Consider the following 12,773-nt stretch of genomic DNA (forward strand, 5'->3'; position numbering starts at 1 on the left):
GGTAAACGTTTCTCCATCCAATAGATTTGGATATCATCTTCCAATGCCTCTCGCCACCACTTCGTTCGACCATCGTGATTTTGCTTTTCTACCGTCTTCGCACCATGCTCTGTCTGCCTTGCTGTCGTCACTGTTGTCGGATTCATGATTTTAGGTGGCGGCGGTGTGAACCCTAATTCGGCTTCTTTTCATCAATTTGGGTTACCAATTTCATTATCGATCACGATTCAGGTATGTATTTTTTTTATTTCTTCATTGTTTGTGTGACCTATTGTTTTGGTTAGGGTTTCAGTAACAAAAATCTATGGCTTCAATTTGATATGCTATTAAATAATGTTGATATTGATATTATCAATCAAAATAGGAACCAGGTGAGTTGTAAAGTACTTATCATAAACCAGTTTACTCAGTTGGCTTTTGTTAAATTACACTTTGATTTCACTGAATATTACCGTTTGTCCTATCTTTGACATCTGAAGTTCGTTTAGCATGCAGTTTCACATGTGGAAGGACTCTTATGGAGCAAAAATGCTTCAATTCATCAACTGTGCATTCTATTGTAGACAAGGTATGAACACGTTGGTCTTTTCTGTGACATAGATAATTATACAAATGACGAAGAGGCATCGATCAAATAAGACTAGCGCGTTTTAACTATCATTTATAGTACTTTAGTGTATATGTGGAACTACAACTTTGATTCCTTGATACATCTGTATACAACAACAAAGAACATCATGATCGAGGCATATATAAGAAAGGTTCCATTTTCTTAAAATTTACCAATGACAATGGTATATGATGATGGTATCTACAGATACTTATTATCTAAGCTCTTGGTTGTTTTGGTTTGATGTTGAGTGCCTGTTTTATAATTTGTTGACTGTATGTTCAATGCGCGTTTACCACCTTGCATTACTACAAAAATATATTCCCATGAATCATGGCGTAGGGTTATTTGGCGTGACTTTTTTGGTAACGGGTCACACGATTAACTTCTCATATCTTTGGTGTGTATGATGGCCATGGTCCACATGGAGGATCTGAGGTATTTCTTGAAGTCCTTTCAAGTTTATGCTTTCAGATTTTATTAATGAGTATAATATTTGTTTAATTCCACTGCTACAAATGTGATGAATCAGACACAAATAAGGAGACGTGAGTGAGTCAAGAAGAGTAATAGCAATTTTAAGGATCATGTCATTAAAGCTATCTCTTGAGATACTTGGTCTCAGCTACTTGAATTTGCAAGGGTAAGAACCTAGACCTCAATCCCATATAGGCATGTAAACAAAGAGAACGAACATGAACACGGGCATGTTCATGTTTGTTCGTTTAAATTCTACTAGAACACAAACATATCATTGAAGTGATTGAACAAAACTTTTTGTCCATGTTCTCTCATAAGAAAATGAGCATGTTCATGTTCGTTCGTTTAAAACCTAAACGAATAGTTCACGAACGTAAACGAACATAAAGAAAAGCAAATGAATTACAAACATAAATGGGCACAAATGAACATTTAGTTACGTGCATATGGTTTTTTTTTAAACTTTTTATTAACAGATATGCCCCTTAGGGTTTAAGAATGGGTTCTTATTTACTAAGATGCTTAATTATTTTCGAAAACTATAAAATTACATGGTTTAAAAGATTAAAACAGACATAAACGATCCGGCATAAACAAACAGCACAAAACGAACGGAGATAAAACGAACATGCATAAATCAACAAACGAACATACACGAATGAGACAAAAAAAAACAAACATAAATTAACAAACGAACATACACGAATGTTTATTAACATAAATGAATGAATGACACATGTTCTGAATACGATAGCGCTATTATGATGAGTTTCACTTTGAACAAAGTTGAGATTTCTACATGTCTTGGCGAGGCAACCGTAAACGTGCAGCCATGGCGGTTGATTTCTCTTTCTTTGATTGATCACATATCTGATCCTTATGATTTTTGCTTCCTGATTTTTCGGTTTTGTTTGGTCGTTCTGAGCATTTGTTTTATTGCAGGTTGCCTTAATCATGTTTTACATTTCAATTCAATCAACCTTTGGCTAATACTGAAGTCGTGGGTACGGGTTTATATTGATTTTTAGTATTTCCTAATCTTTGAATCATTTAAATGTCAATAACTGACTAACTTAGCATACATCTAATCATGGCAACGGTTGTCTTACAGATTCATCAATGGTTAATGGGTTTGAGGATCCCTCTTCTAAACCCGAAGAAATGGTTAGCTTTGTTTTCGGTTTACATTTTTTGTTTATATTGAATCTCACGTGGAGGCTATAAATTCTTAACTTTCTGTGTTGATATGTAGATGTTTATCAAACACAATGTTCATGTAACCCAAGTTTTTTGCAGGTCAAGGCTTGATTTCTATTAGGTAGGTGTGCATTGTAAAAGATGGTATTACGTTGATATGTTTGCAAGAAGAATCTACGGCTTTATATTACAGTTTTTTGTGATATTCATCGTCACTTTTTGCGTAATTTGTCTTTGTTGATCGTCATCTAAACAAATTTTGTAAACTTCCTATTCATAGTCTTAACATGTTACTACTTCGATAATGTAACATATCTTTGTTATATCTTTGTTGATCGTCATCTAAACACCGCCGCATTGCGGCGGGTAACCTCCTAGTTCTATGTAATTTTTAGGGAAATATGCATGAGGAGGAAACTGCGTTTACGCGTAAACAAAAACCAGGACAGCATAGTGTTGCTAATTGTCTAAAGAAACAGAGTGAGGATTAAATGGTTGAGTTTAATAATAATCAGATAGCAATTGGACCAACCGCAAATTACTTTGATTCAGAGCTTGGTGTGTCATCTAGAAAACATTTACCGTATTGGATTCCAAATGACAAAATTTAAAGGTTATAGATATAAAAATATATTTGTTTATCAAAACTTTATATGGCTTTGCAAAATATATGTCAATGTGAATTACCATGGTCGTTTGATTCAAGGAGTGCTCAATTAATTCTAGCCAATGGCCAGGCATATCCCACATGTGATAGATATTTGGATGATATCCTCATGAATGAACATTGCGTGAAGGTACAAGTCGATTATGTCTATAAAAATTATTTGTACATTCATGTCCCTCACGAGTCAGTCAAGGAAGGAATATCAATCATCGAGCACACTGTAAATAAGTTTATTCAATGGCCACGAAAGGCGATAAAGGTATACTTTGTTGATAAATTAACTATATATTAGTCTATCTTTTTATTATATTAGTATTAATTATATTTTACTTGTAGATTTTAAATGCCTCAACTCACAATGCATCAAGTCAATTTCAAACCTCACTCCAAACACGCACTTGTGATATTGAAATGAGTGTTCAAGGCTATAGACCAGAGGTAGTTTATATTACTTTAGTTTGATTTATTACTTTATATTATAACAAATTGTTTATTGTTTTAGATGCCAAGTTTGTCTGAAGTTCATAACGGTACTTTTGTGGTCGATATTGCTATTCTCGACAATATAGATAATGTGGCTTTTCTTGACTCCAATTTTGATCCATTTGAACAATTTCAAAATCAGCCCGTTCAACAACAAACGGTAATTAATTTGTTTGTTCTACTTCTTTTTATATACCTAGCTATATAATTTATCCTCATTTTCTGCGTAGAGTTGGTTTAGATAGAAACATATTGTACTTATAAAGTAATAATACTTAAAATAACATGTGCTAAACACCAGCTAAGTACACAAAAAAGTCACCTTCTATTAAATTTGGGGACAAAAGTGAGGCTGAAGTATGTGTGATTATGCTTATCAGTTAGGTTGTTAGCTCATTACCTCATAACAAATTGTATGTTGTCTTAGATAAAAACTACCAGAACAAAGTCGGTTCAAAAGCCTCAAAGCCAACAACAAAAGCGGAAGCAAACTAGGGCGAAGCAAAATAAGGCTAAAGGTAAAGGAAACCAAGCTGTAGCTAAACCTACATATAAAGATTTACAGACCAAAGGAGTAAAAATAGGTTTGGTGAAAATTAAAGAAAGACCTAAATGGCATCAAAATATGGCACGTCGATTAGAAAAACATATTGGGAACATTTGGTCTACCGAAATGAGCTTAACTGCAGCTTCAGGGATGTTTATTACTGAGCAAAGCTGCTTTATTGAATCTGAAGCGGTTTTACAGCATTTTGTCAGTGGATGGTTTGATGTCACCATCATTTTCTGGTTTACAATGTAAGTTGTTTTTTTTTTGGTAGTATAACAGTTTTTAGATGTAAGTAAATTTATTAATTTAATCATACATTTTCCTTTCTTGATTTAAGATACTTTTATGAGGGGTCAGTTCAAAATTTCAACCGATGCGCCTTCTTTAATGCGAATACGATCACAGGTAATTGGTGCCGTTCAAATCACGCGGAAGTTGAAGGGCATATCTCCATTCTATGTAGCTTTCATGAAGATGAAGAATACTTACTTGCACCATATTTAGACGGGTGTTATATTTATATATCTTTTTGACTTGTCTTTTTTAATTAGTTTTTCCTTATTCTGTAAGCTTCTTTTTTTTTTTGTAGCGATCATTGGTCCCTATTCGTTATTATCCCCAAAAATCACGAGTATATATTTTAGATTCTCTAATGATAGCAGGAAAAAAGGATCAATCTATATATCTTCTTTCGGAAGTAATTCGATCTGCTCTTAGTGAAGTCAATTTTACATGGACAATGGTTCCGGTATGATTTATATTTCTTAGTTGATTTATTTATTTTAGTTTTAAATAATTAATTGTTAATTAATTGTAGTGTCAACAACAACCATCCAATTGGGAATGTGGTTTCATGGTGCTCAAATATATGTTTGATTTTGTGTATACTTATCAAAAAATAATTATCGGACCTTGTAAATATTTTATATTTTATAATTGTTTGATTTTCTTAAATGCTAACTTAATATATTTTATTTCTTTTTAAGATGGTGCATGACATGGCGTTTATTACCGAAACAGAGATCGACAACTTACCAGAGAACTTGATGTCGGGCTTTTTTACGAAGTTTGGTATACTTGATTAGAAGTATTTGTAGTTTAGATTTATATTTTGTTTAATAGATTGACCATCTCTATTGTAAACTTATAAATTTAATGCATTTTGGTCTAGCTATATTTTGAAGTTTATATTGTAAAATACTGTTAATTGTGTTATTTTGGTGTATTAATTTGATTGTTAAAATTGAGCGATTTAAATAGATTTTGGAGGTTAAATTCTGAATTTGGCGCCATAATAGCAGTATATAAATTTTCATTTGAATATTTTTTTGGAAAGTTGAGTTGTTTATTTGTCGCGGTTAGGAGGCATTTGACGCGGTTTAAAAGGGTGACTAAGAATGATTCTTTGGAAATCAGAGTGGAGCATTTGATGACGCGGTTTCCAAAACCGCGTCTAAAAGTAAGTATAGCTTTTGAGACCCTATTTTTTTACGCGGTTAAAAACAGCATCTGAAGCTCATTTTCACCGCGTCTAAAGCTTGTTTTTCTACTAGTGTAATTTGAGATTTGATGTGATTTGAGTTATGTTTATTGATTGATCGATGGATTTTTATTATTATTGATATTGCTAAATCATTATTATTAGTTTAAATAAATAAATGGGAGTTGAATATAATACAGTTATATAATTATTTAAATAAATATAAAGCAATTATAAATACATACATAAATAAATATAACTTGTAATATATTAAATAATTTAATACAAACGTTAAAATATATATATTTATCATATAATATATATCTTGGAATCTTTAACTAAAATCTAATTTTATAAATATAATTAATACGTTTAAAATATGTTTGTTGTAATTTTTGTTTAAAGAATAATACAAATATATCATATATATATATATATACAATGAATATAAGCAAATTTATAAATACGTTCATCGACGAGAAAACATAAATAATGGATTCGGGTTTTAATAAAATAATGTTTACTTATTATTAATAAATACTTAAGATTCATACATATATTGATGGAGGCCCAAGTATTGAAGAACGGACCATGTTATATTTGGAGGCCTATGATCGTGCTTCCAAATGTGGCCCACGAAAATGAGCATAACTTGGCCCACGAAGCTCCGTTTCAGGCCCATTACCAGTCAAATCGAAGCTTGAGATGAGGAGCATGTTGTGGAAAATGTCTATGGTGATTTGGCCCCTGTCCGAAGCCCAAAAACGCCTTCTAAATAAAGTTATGGGCCTTTTAATGTTTTTCAGCACTTTTTTATATTTTTTATTTTTGGGTTTGTGTTTGGCCCATGGCCTTTTTGGGTCCCATTTCATATTAGAACCTTTATTTATATTCAGTATATGTAATGTGAAAGATCATAATTGAATTTGGATAATAAAGTTTTTTCTCTTCATTTTCCCTTGACCTTTGGGTGAGAGTTGGGAGTTTTGGGAAGTTCTTCACGGTTATTCTTAGAATCAACATGAATCGATCTTCATTATCGTTTCACCACTGCATCATATATATATATATATATATATATATATATATATATATATATATATATATATATATATATATATAGTGAGATTAGTTGGCGAGAACCATGAGCTTACGGATGTCGGTCTAATAAAATAACATTTATTTGATATTTATATTAATTATAATATATTTTTAAATCATTAAGAACCATCGAACAATTAACAATAAATAAAATACCCAAAACTGGGTTGGACAGGGCTTGAACTTGCGCCCCTGGCCGACTCAGTATGTAAGGCTCCGGTCCCGGTGCCCTACATTGGCGTTGGATTTACTCATAACCACAGTTCAAAATATCATAGTTAATTAAGACTTTTCGCATAATTAAATAAAATGTTAACCATTCATTACAAAACATTCCAAATCTTGTCTTTAAAAACATAACATAGGATAACTTATTAAAAAACATCATGAAAAATCCTTTTTCAGATGCCAGCCTCTTCAGATCCTGCCATGTGTCTCCCTCAAGCTAACTGTTTCAATCTATTAACCTGCGTGCATACTAATAGTCAGCTACGCTGAGTGAGTTCTAGTTAATCTGGCAACATGCAATACATTCACATACTTACTCATTCATGTCCAAAGATACGTATTACTTACCTGTTTATCTTTCTTTCATACATACATAAGTATACACCTTCTTTCTTTCATTCTTTTATATTTTAACACTTACTTACACTTTTTAAAGAGCATTACGCCCTACTTCCTCGAGTATTATTAAGGCACGTTCCCTTTTCCACCGCGAATATTATTAGGGTCCGGTTTCCTTCTTTCTCGAGTATTATTAGGACTCGGTTCCCTTCTTCCTCGAGTATTATTAGAGCCTGGTTCCCTTTCTTCCATACAACCATACCATACATAGTCATAATTATAAACTTTCATACATACTCTTAAACTTTTCTATAACATACATACATCATTCATACATCGTATATCAAACATTCTCGTATCATACACTTACCAATTAAGGTAAGTGTATTAACTAATCACATTGAATAAGCACACAACCCCGAAAACATAACAAGGAAATGGGGCTAGAAACTCACATGTAAGCGATTCCTTTCAGAGTTAATGGTAACTCATTTTCTTAACTAGGGGTGGCTAACTGTATAACAATTACATGTACCAATTAACTAGCCCTATTCATATAATATATTTAGGTTATCGTAACCCATAGATACAGGGGGTCCAGGGGTGGCGGCCCCTAGTAGGGTCCAAGGGGCTCTGAGGTTAATGAAAAATTTTATTTTCAATAGTAAGTCTTTACTAAAAACCTCATCAGAAAACTGAATTTCAATTATTTAATCAAATCAAATCTTCATTTTAAACGTTACCTTTCATTATTAATTATTTACTTTTCTTTAGCTCATATATCGTATAAGTCCATGTCTATCATTTACGTACGTATACACTGTCTATCTTTCGTTTATTTTATATAATCATATCAAGCGTATATGTCTCCTTCTGGCGTATAAGTTGTTTTAGGCGCATAAGTTATTACGAGCATATAAGATCTTTCTAGACGTATAAGTTTCTTCCAGCGTGTAAGTGCACATGGCGTATAATTCATGCATATGCGCTGCATACATACACGTTTCATACATATATGTTTTATAACATATACGGCTTACACGTATACATATACGCCCACATGCATATTGTAACAACTCGGGTTTTCCATCTAATATATTATATCCGTTACTCGACCTATTTGCGTTTATGGTAAACTAATAAAATATTATATTATTTAATTATACTTTAATATCCATTTTAACTTTGATTAATATACAGTTTTCACCCCTTAATTAGCTTTAACCAACCTTGTATCCATTTATAATTTACAAGGACTAAATCTGCAATTTACTTATATTAATCCACCAATACCCAAACCCATATCCTAATACCCAGATCCAGCCCTTATACCCAAACCCATATCTAGAAGACTTGGACCTCAATTCTCGGAAACAATATGGAAACTGGATCAAAAGTTTGTTATACTTGCTTATTTCGTTCACACCGACATTGTAACATCCGGCCCCTCGCATCACCAATATTGTCCGCTCTGCCCACGAAGAGCTCACGGATTTGTTTTCGGTTGCCCAAAAAGCGTTGGTGATTGAAGAGGCAGGACATTACTTATGAACCAATGATCTCTCTTGTCCACGGCCGATGTGGGATAGCCCAAGAGTGGGACAATGTTGTGTTTGCCAAGGGTGTTACAGACAACCCCCCTTTGGACTCATCGTCCTCGATGAGGCGTGTCCCAACATCCCGAATGGCACAAGAGTGGCTTTGATACCAACTGTAACATCCGGCCCCTCGCACCACCAATATTGTCCGCTCTGCCCATGGAGAGCTCACTGATTTGTTTTTGGTTACCCAAAACGCGTTGGTGATTGAAGGGGCAGGACATTACTTATGAACCAGTGATCTCTCTTGTCCACGGCCGATGTGGGATAGCCTAAGAGTGGGACAATGTTGTGTTTGTCAAGGGTGTTACAGACATCACAATTATGTTAATGCAATCATACTCGATCTGTTTTTCCTTATTATCTTAGCCGACCCTAAGGCTTAAATCGATATACATGTAATCGTTATTGAGAATGCAATTAACTTCCAGAAACCTTCACACAACCCTCGCCTATCATAGCCCTATATTCAATTGCATAATCGTTGCTGTTAAATTCGTGTTCTTAACCCCTTTCACCGCCAGCCACTATCATAATCAATACACCCACCTCCGTTCGTATATTAAGGTAATTAAACACATGGATATGATCGCGATTTCTTGTCCTCCATAAACCCCATGATTGATTTGATCAAACATATCATATTCGATCAAATCGGATTCTAGGGTTTATAGAAATTGGGGGTAAATCTGGACTATTGTATTTAACTTATTTTTCTTATGCTATAACCATCTTATTGTCTAGTTCAGTTGGCTAGTGGGTGTGATTTTCAGTTTCTGGGCTGGAGGGCTCGGTTTCGAGTCCCTCCAGCAGCGTTTTTCTCTTTCTTTTTTTGTTTTTGTTATATATTAATATATATCAAACTATTTAATCACTTAAATCATATTAATAATATAGTAAATATTAATTAATTCATATTTTGTTAAAACCGACACCAATTAGTCATTTAATGAACCTTTGTAAAAACCATATATGTATGTATGTATGTATATATGCGTGCGTGTTTATATATTAAAGTTTTTATAATAAATGTATTAATATTTATAAAGGATTTTTAAAAGGTCTTAAATTAAAATACATAATATAATCCTATTAATTAATATATTGAAATACAAGACTTGGTGTTTTATAAAAGATTTTATATCATATAAATTATTTTTATTATCAATTACTTGTTATCTCCAATACTAATATAAAAGAAATCTTTTTAATGGTGAGAATACATATAAAAATTTAATGTATTATAAGCTTAAATTAATTATTTAAAACAAATCTCTTTATATGATTTATCCAAAATCTTTATAAACGTTTATTTGAGTATTTAAATGTATTTTATATACAATAAAGCTTTGCTAATAAAATTAATAATAAATTTAAAGAAATAAGTAACTTCACGAGAACCCATCAGATTATTAAATCCCGGACCTCATCGAATCTCGAACGTCTTTGATTAGCATTTGTATTTTAAGTTCATAATTTCTTATCGTCGTAACGCAGACTTAGGATTTTCCGTTGGGCAATCTCGAAAGAAGTGACGTTTCGTATCTTTGTTATCCCGTTTGCTTTCTCTACCAGGTGAGTACCACATTCCTCTATTTTACCGCTTTTAATGTTTTGGGGACATATGCGTAAATATAGTTTCTCATATATACTTATACACAAAACTGCAACTCTTGTCTTATGTGTTAAAAACTTATACCTTACGTGTTTATGTGCTTATTTGCTTTGTATGCTTCCGCATTCGGAGAGGTCCAACATAATCTCAGTCTAGTATGATCATACGACAGTCGTTAGCCTTTGTGCTTCTCGACATCTCAGTTATACTTGCTCATTGGTTAATTTTTTATTCTCATATGACTTGTTGCAGCTACGTATTTTGTTATATATACTATATGTACAACTAAACTGGTGTGTTGCTCACTCAACATGTGTTGTTGACAAAACTTTATTTTATACGCATATGCAGGTTGGTGAAGACTTAGTGAAGAATTTAGCTAGAAGAATATTTTAATCAAGAAATATAAAATTTGTATTGTTGTATGAATTATGTACTTGTTTGTATTTGATTTATTTGATAATTGAATTCAATTAATAGATATTGTCATTTAAATATTGTGCATGATAGTAACCTTGAGAGCTGTGACAATCAGTTCGCGCCCCGCCATTTTCGCCGTAGGTTGGGGTGTGACACATATGCGTTGTACATACACGCTGCCACACTTATACGTCTCATACATATGCGTTGTCTATATACTTATGCGCTGTCCACACTTACACGTTGCACTTATATGGCGTAGATACTTATACGGCATATAGGTGTAGGTCAGCTCCCTTTTTACGCATTTTCAATGTTTTTCTTCGATTCTGGCGCCGTCAGCCATCGTTAATCACCATGGTTGGTTGGGGTTTGATCCTTTATGGCCTAGGTAGCTTCGGGGTGTCCAGATCTAAGCTAAGGTGGCCCTTAAGCTCATTTTTGGTTAATTAAACACCCGAATAAAGCTAGATATAGACCCAAACGGCTCGTACGACATCACGAGGCTGCGGTATCAGGTTCTAATAGGTTGGGTCAGCTGAGATAAATCATTTCTAACCTTCGGTTGGTCTCGTATCATTGAATATAGTAGAGTAGAGAGTGTTTGGCTTAAGTGTGTATTTTTTATTGTGTAACCTATGGTGTAGAGATGGATGAAAATGAAAAGAATTAGGGTTTAAGGGGTATTTATACTCCCTGACCTTAGTCTCGTCTTTCCTTTTTAGTCCATAATCCATTTCATTTAACTAGCCTACCATCTTCTTTCTTTATTATTATTTTATTAATCTTCTAACGTAATTTAATTCTTCCAACATAAATAATATATTAAATATTATTCTTAGAAATTTCGGGATATTACACGGTACATGGACGCACACCACGCAACCATCTGAGACAAGGTGTTAGCTGATTAAATCATGACAACAACAAATTTAAAAACTAAAAGCTAATGATAATCCAGTTTATGATTGTGTAAATAAAGTTAGGGTAAATGAAATGTTGATTAAAACGAATCATAAGCATATATAAATTGCCAATGTTCATTACGTATTAATGGTCAGCGGGGTCGGGAACTAACGACCAAAATGAGATCATGTTCTATGAGTCTCAGGTTGTTATAAGCCAATTAAACGTAGGATTAGGTTCGCGGGGGTTGCAGAAGCGTATCATCGAGATTAATTTGATTATTATCAAGTCTACATGGTATCTCCCCAACTAGGTATAGATGGTTTGTATATTCACGCAATAGAGATTATTTGTTTATTAAAATCCATAATTAGTTTGTCGGTATAAGATGAATTAAACGTATAAACGATCTTGATAAATCAATTCTAATTATATCACGTAGATTATGGTGCAAGCTATTAACGGGTCACGGGTTTGATTAAAGGGTAAACAGGTTTGGGTTAATGGAACTTGATTTTATTATAAATTAAATTAAATTTTACAATCTAGTCCGTCAAGATCTTGTATGGATACATAATGAGATAAAAATCTAGTTTAGGGTTAAATATGTATTTAATTGAAAGTTATTTTGATAAATAAACATATATAAAATAATCAATTAATAATAAAATAATAATAACTCGATAGACGCGATATTTTATTGATAAAAATTACCCGATAACTAAAAACGGGGTGGGTATTATTAGATACTCATTTAATAAACGAAAAAACTGAGTTATTACACCTAGGACAACAATTAAATCCCAAGCTTTAGCCGACTTTGTGGCTGATTTCAGTAGTGATATCTAGCAAGAAGCTGGCTGGGAAGTTCAACAACTAGACCATGATATGGGTAAATGGATATTATTTACTGATGGGGTCTCAAATTTCAGGGGACAGGCTTAGGAATCATCCCGAAATCGCCACAATTGGACATAATACCCTAGACAATCAAATGTGATTCCCAAGCCACCAAAAATGAAGCCAAGTATGAAGCTTTAATTGATGGCCTTCAGTAATCTAAAGATTTAGAAGTTAAAACTATTCATGTGTTTGTGGA

The sequence above is a fragment of the Bidens hawaiensis genome, unplaced genomic scaffold, assembly GCF_021521415.1.
Source record: "Bidens hawaiensis isolate Kalapana, Puna unplaced genomic scaffold, B.hawaiensis_p1.1 tig00007577_1, whole genome shotgun sequence".
Taxonomy (NCBI): domain Eukaryota; kingdom Viridiplantae; phylum Streptophyta; class Magnoliopsida; order Asterales; family Asteraceae; genus Bidens; species Bidens hawaiensis.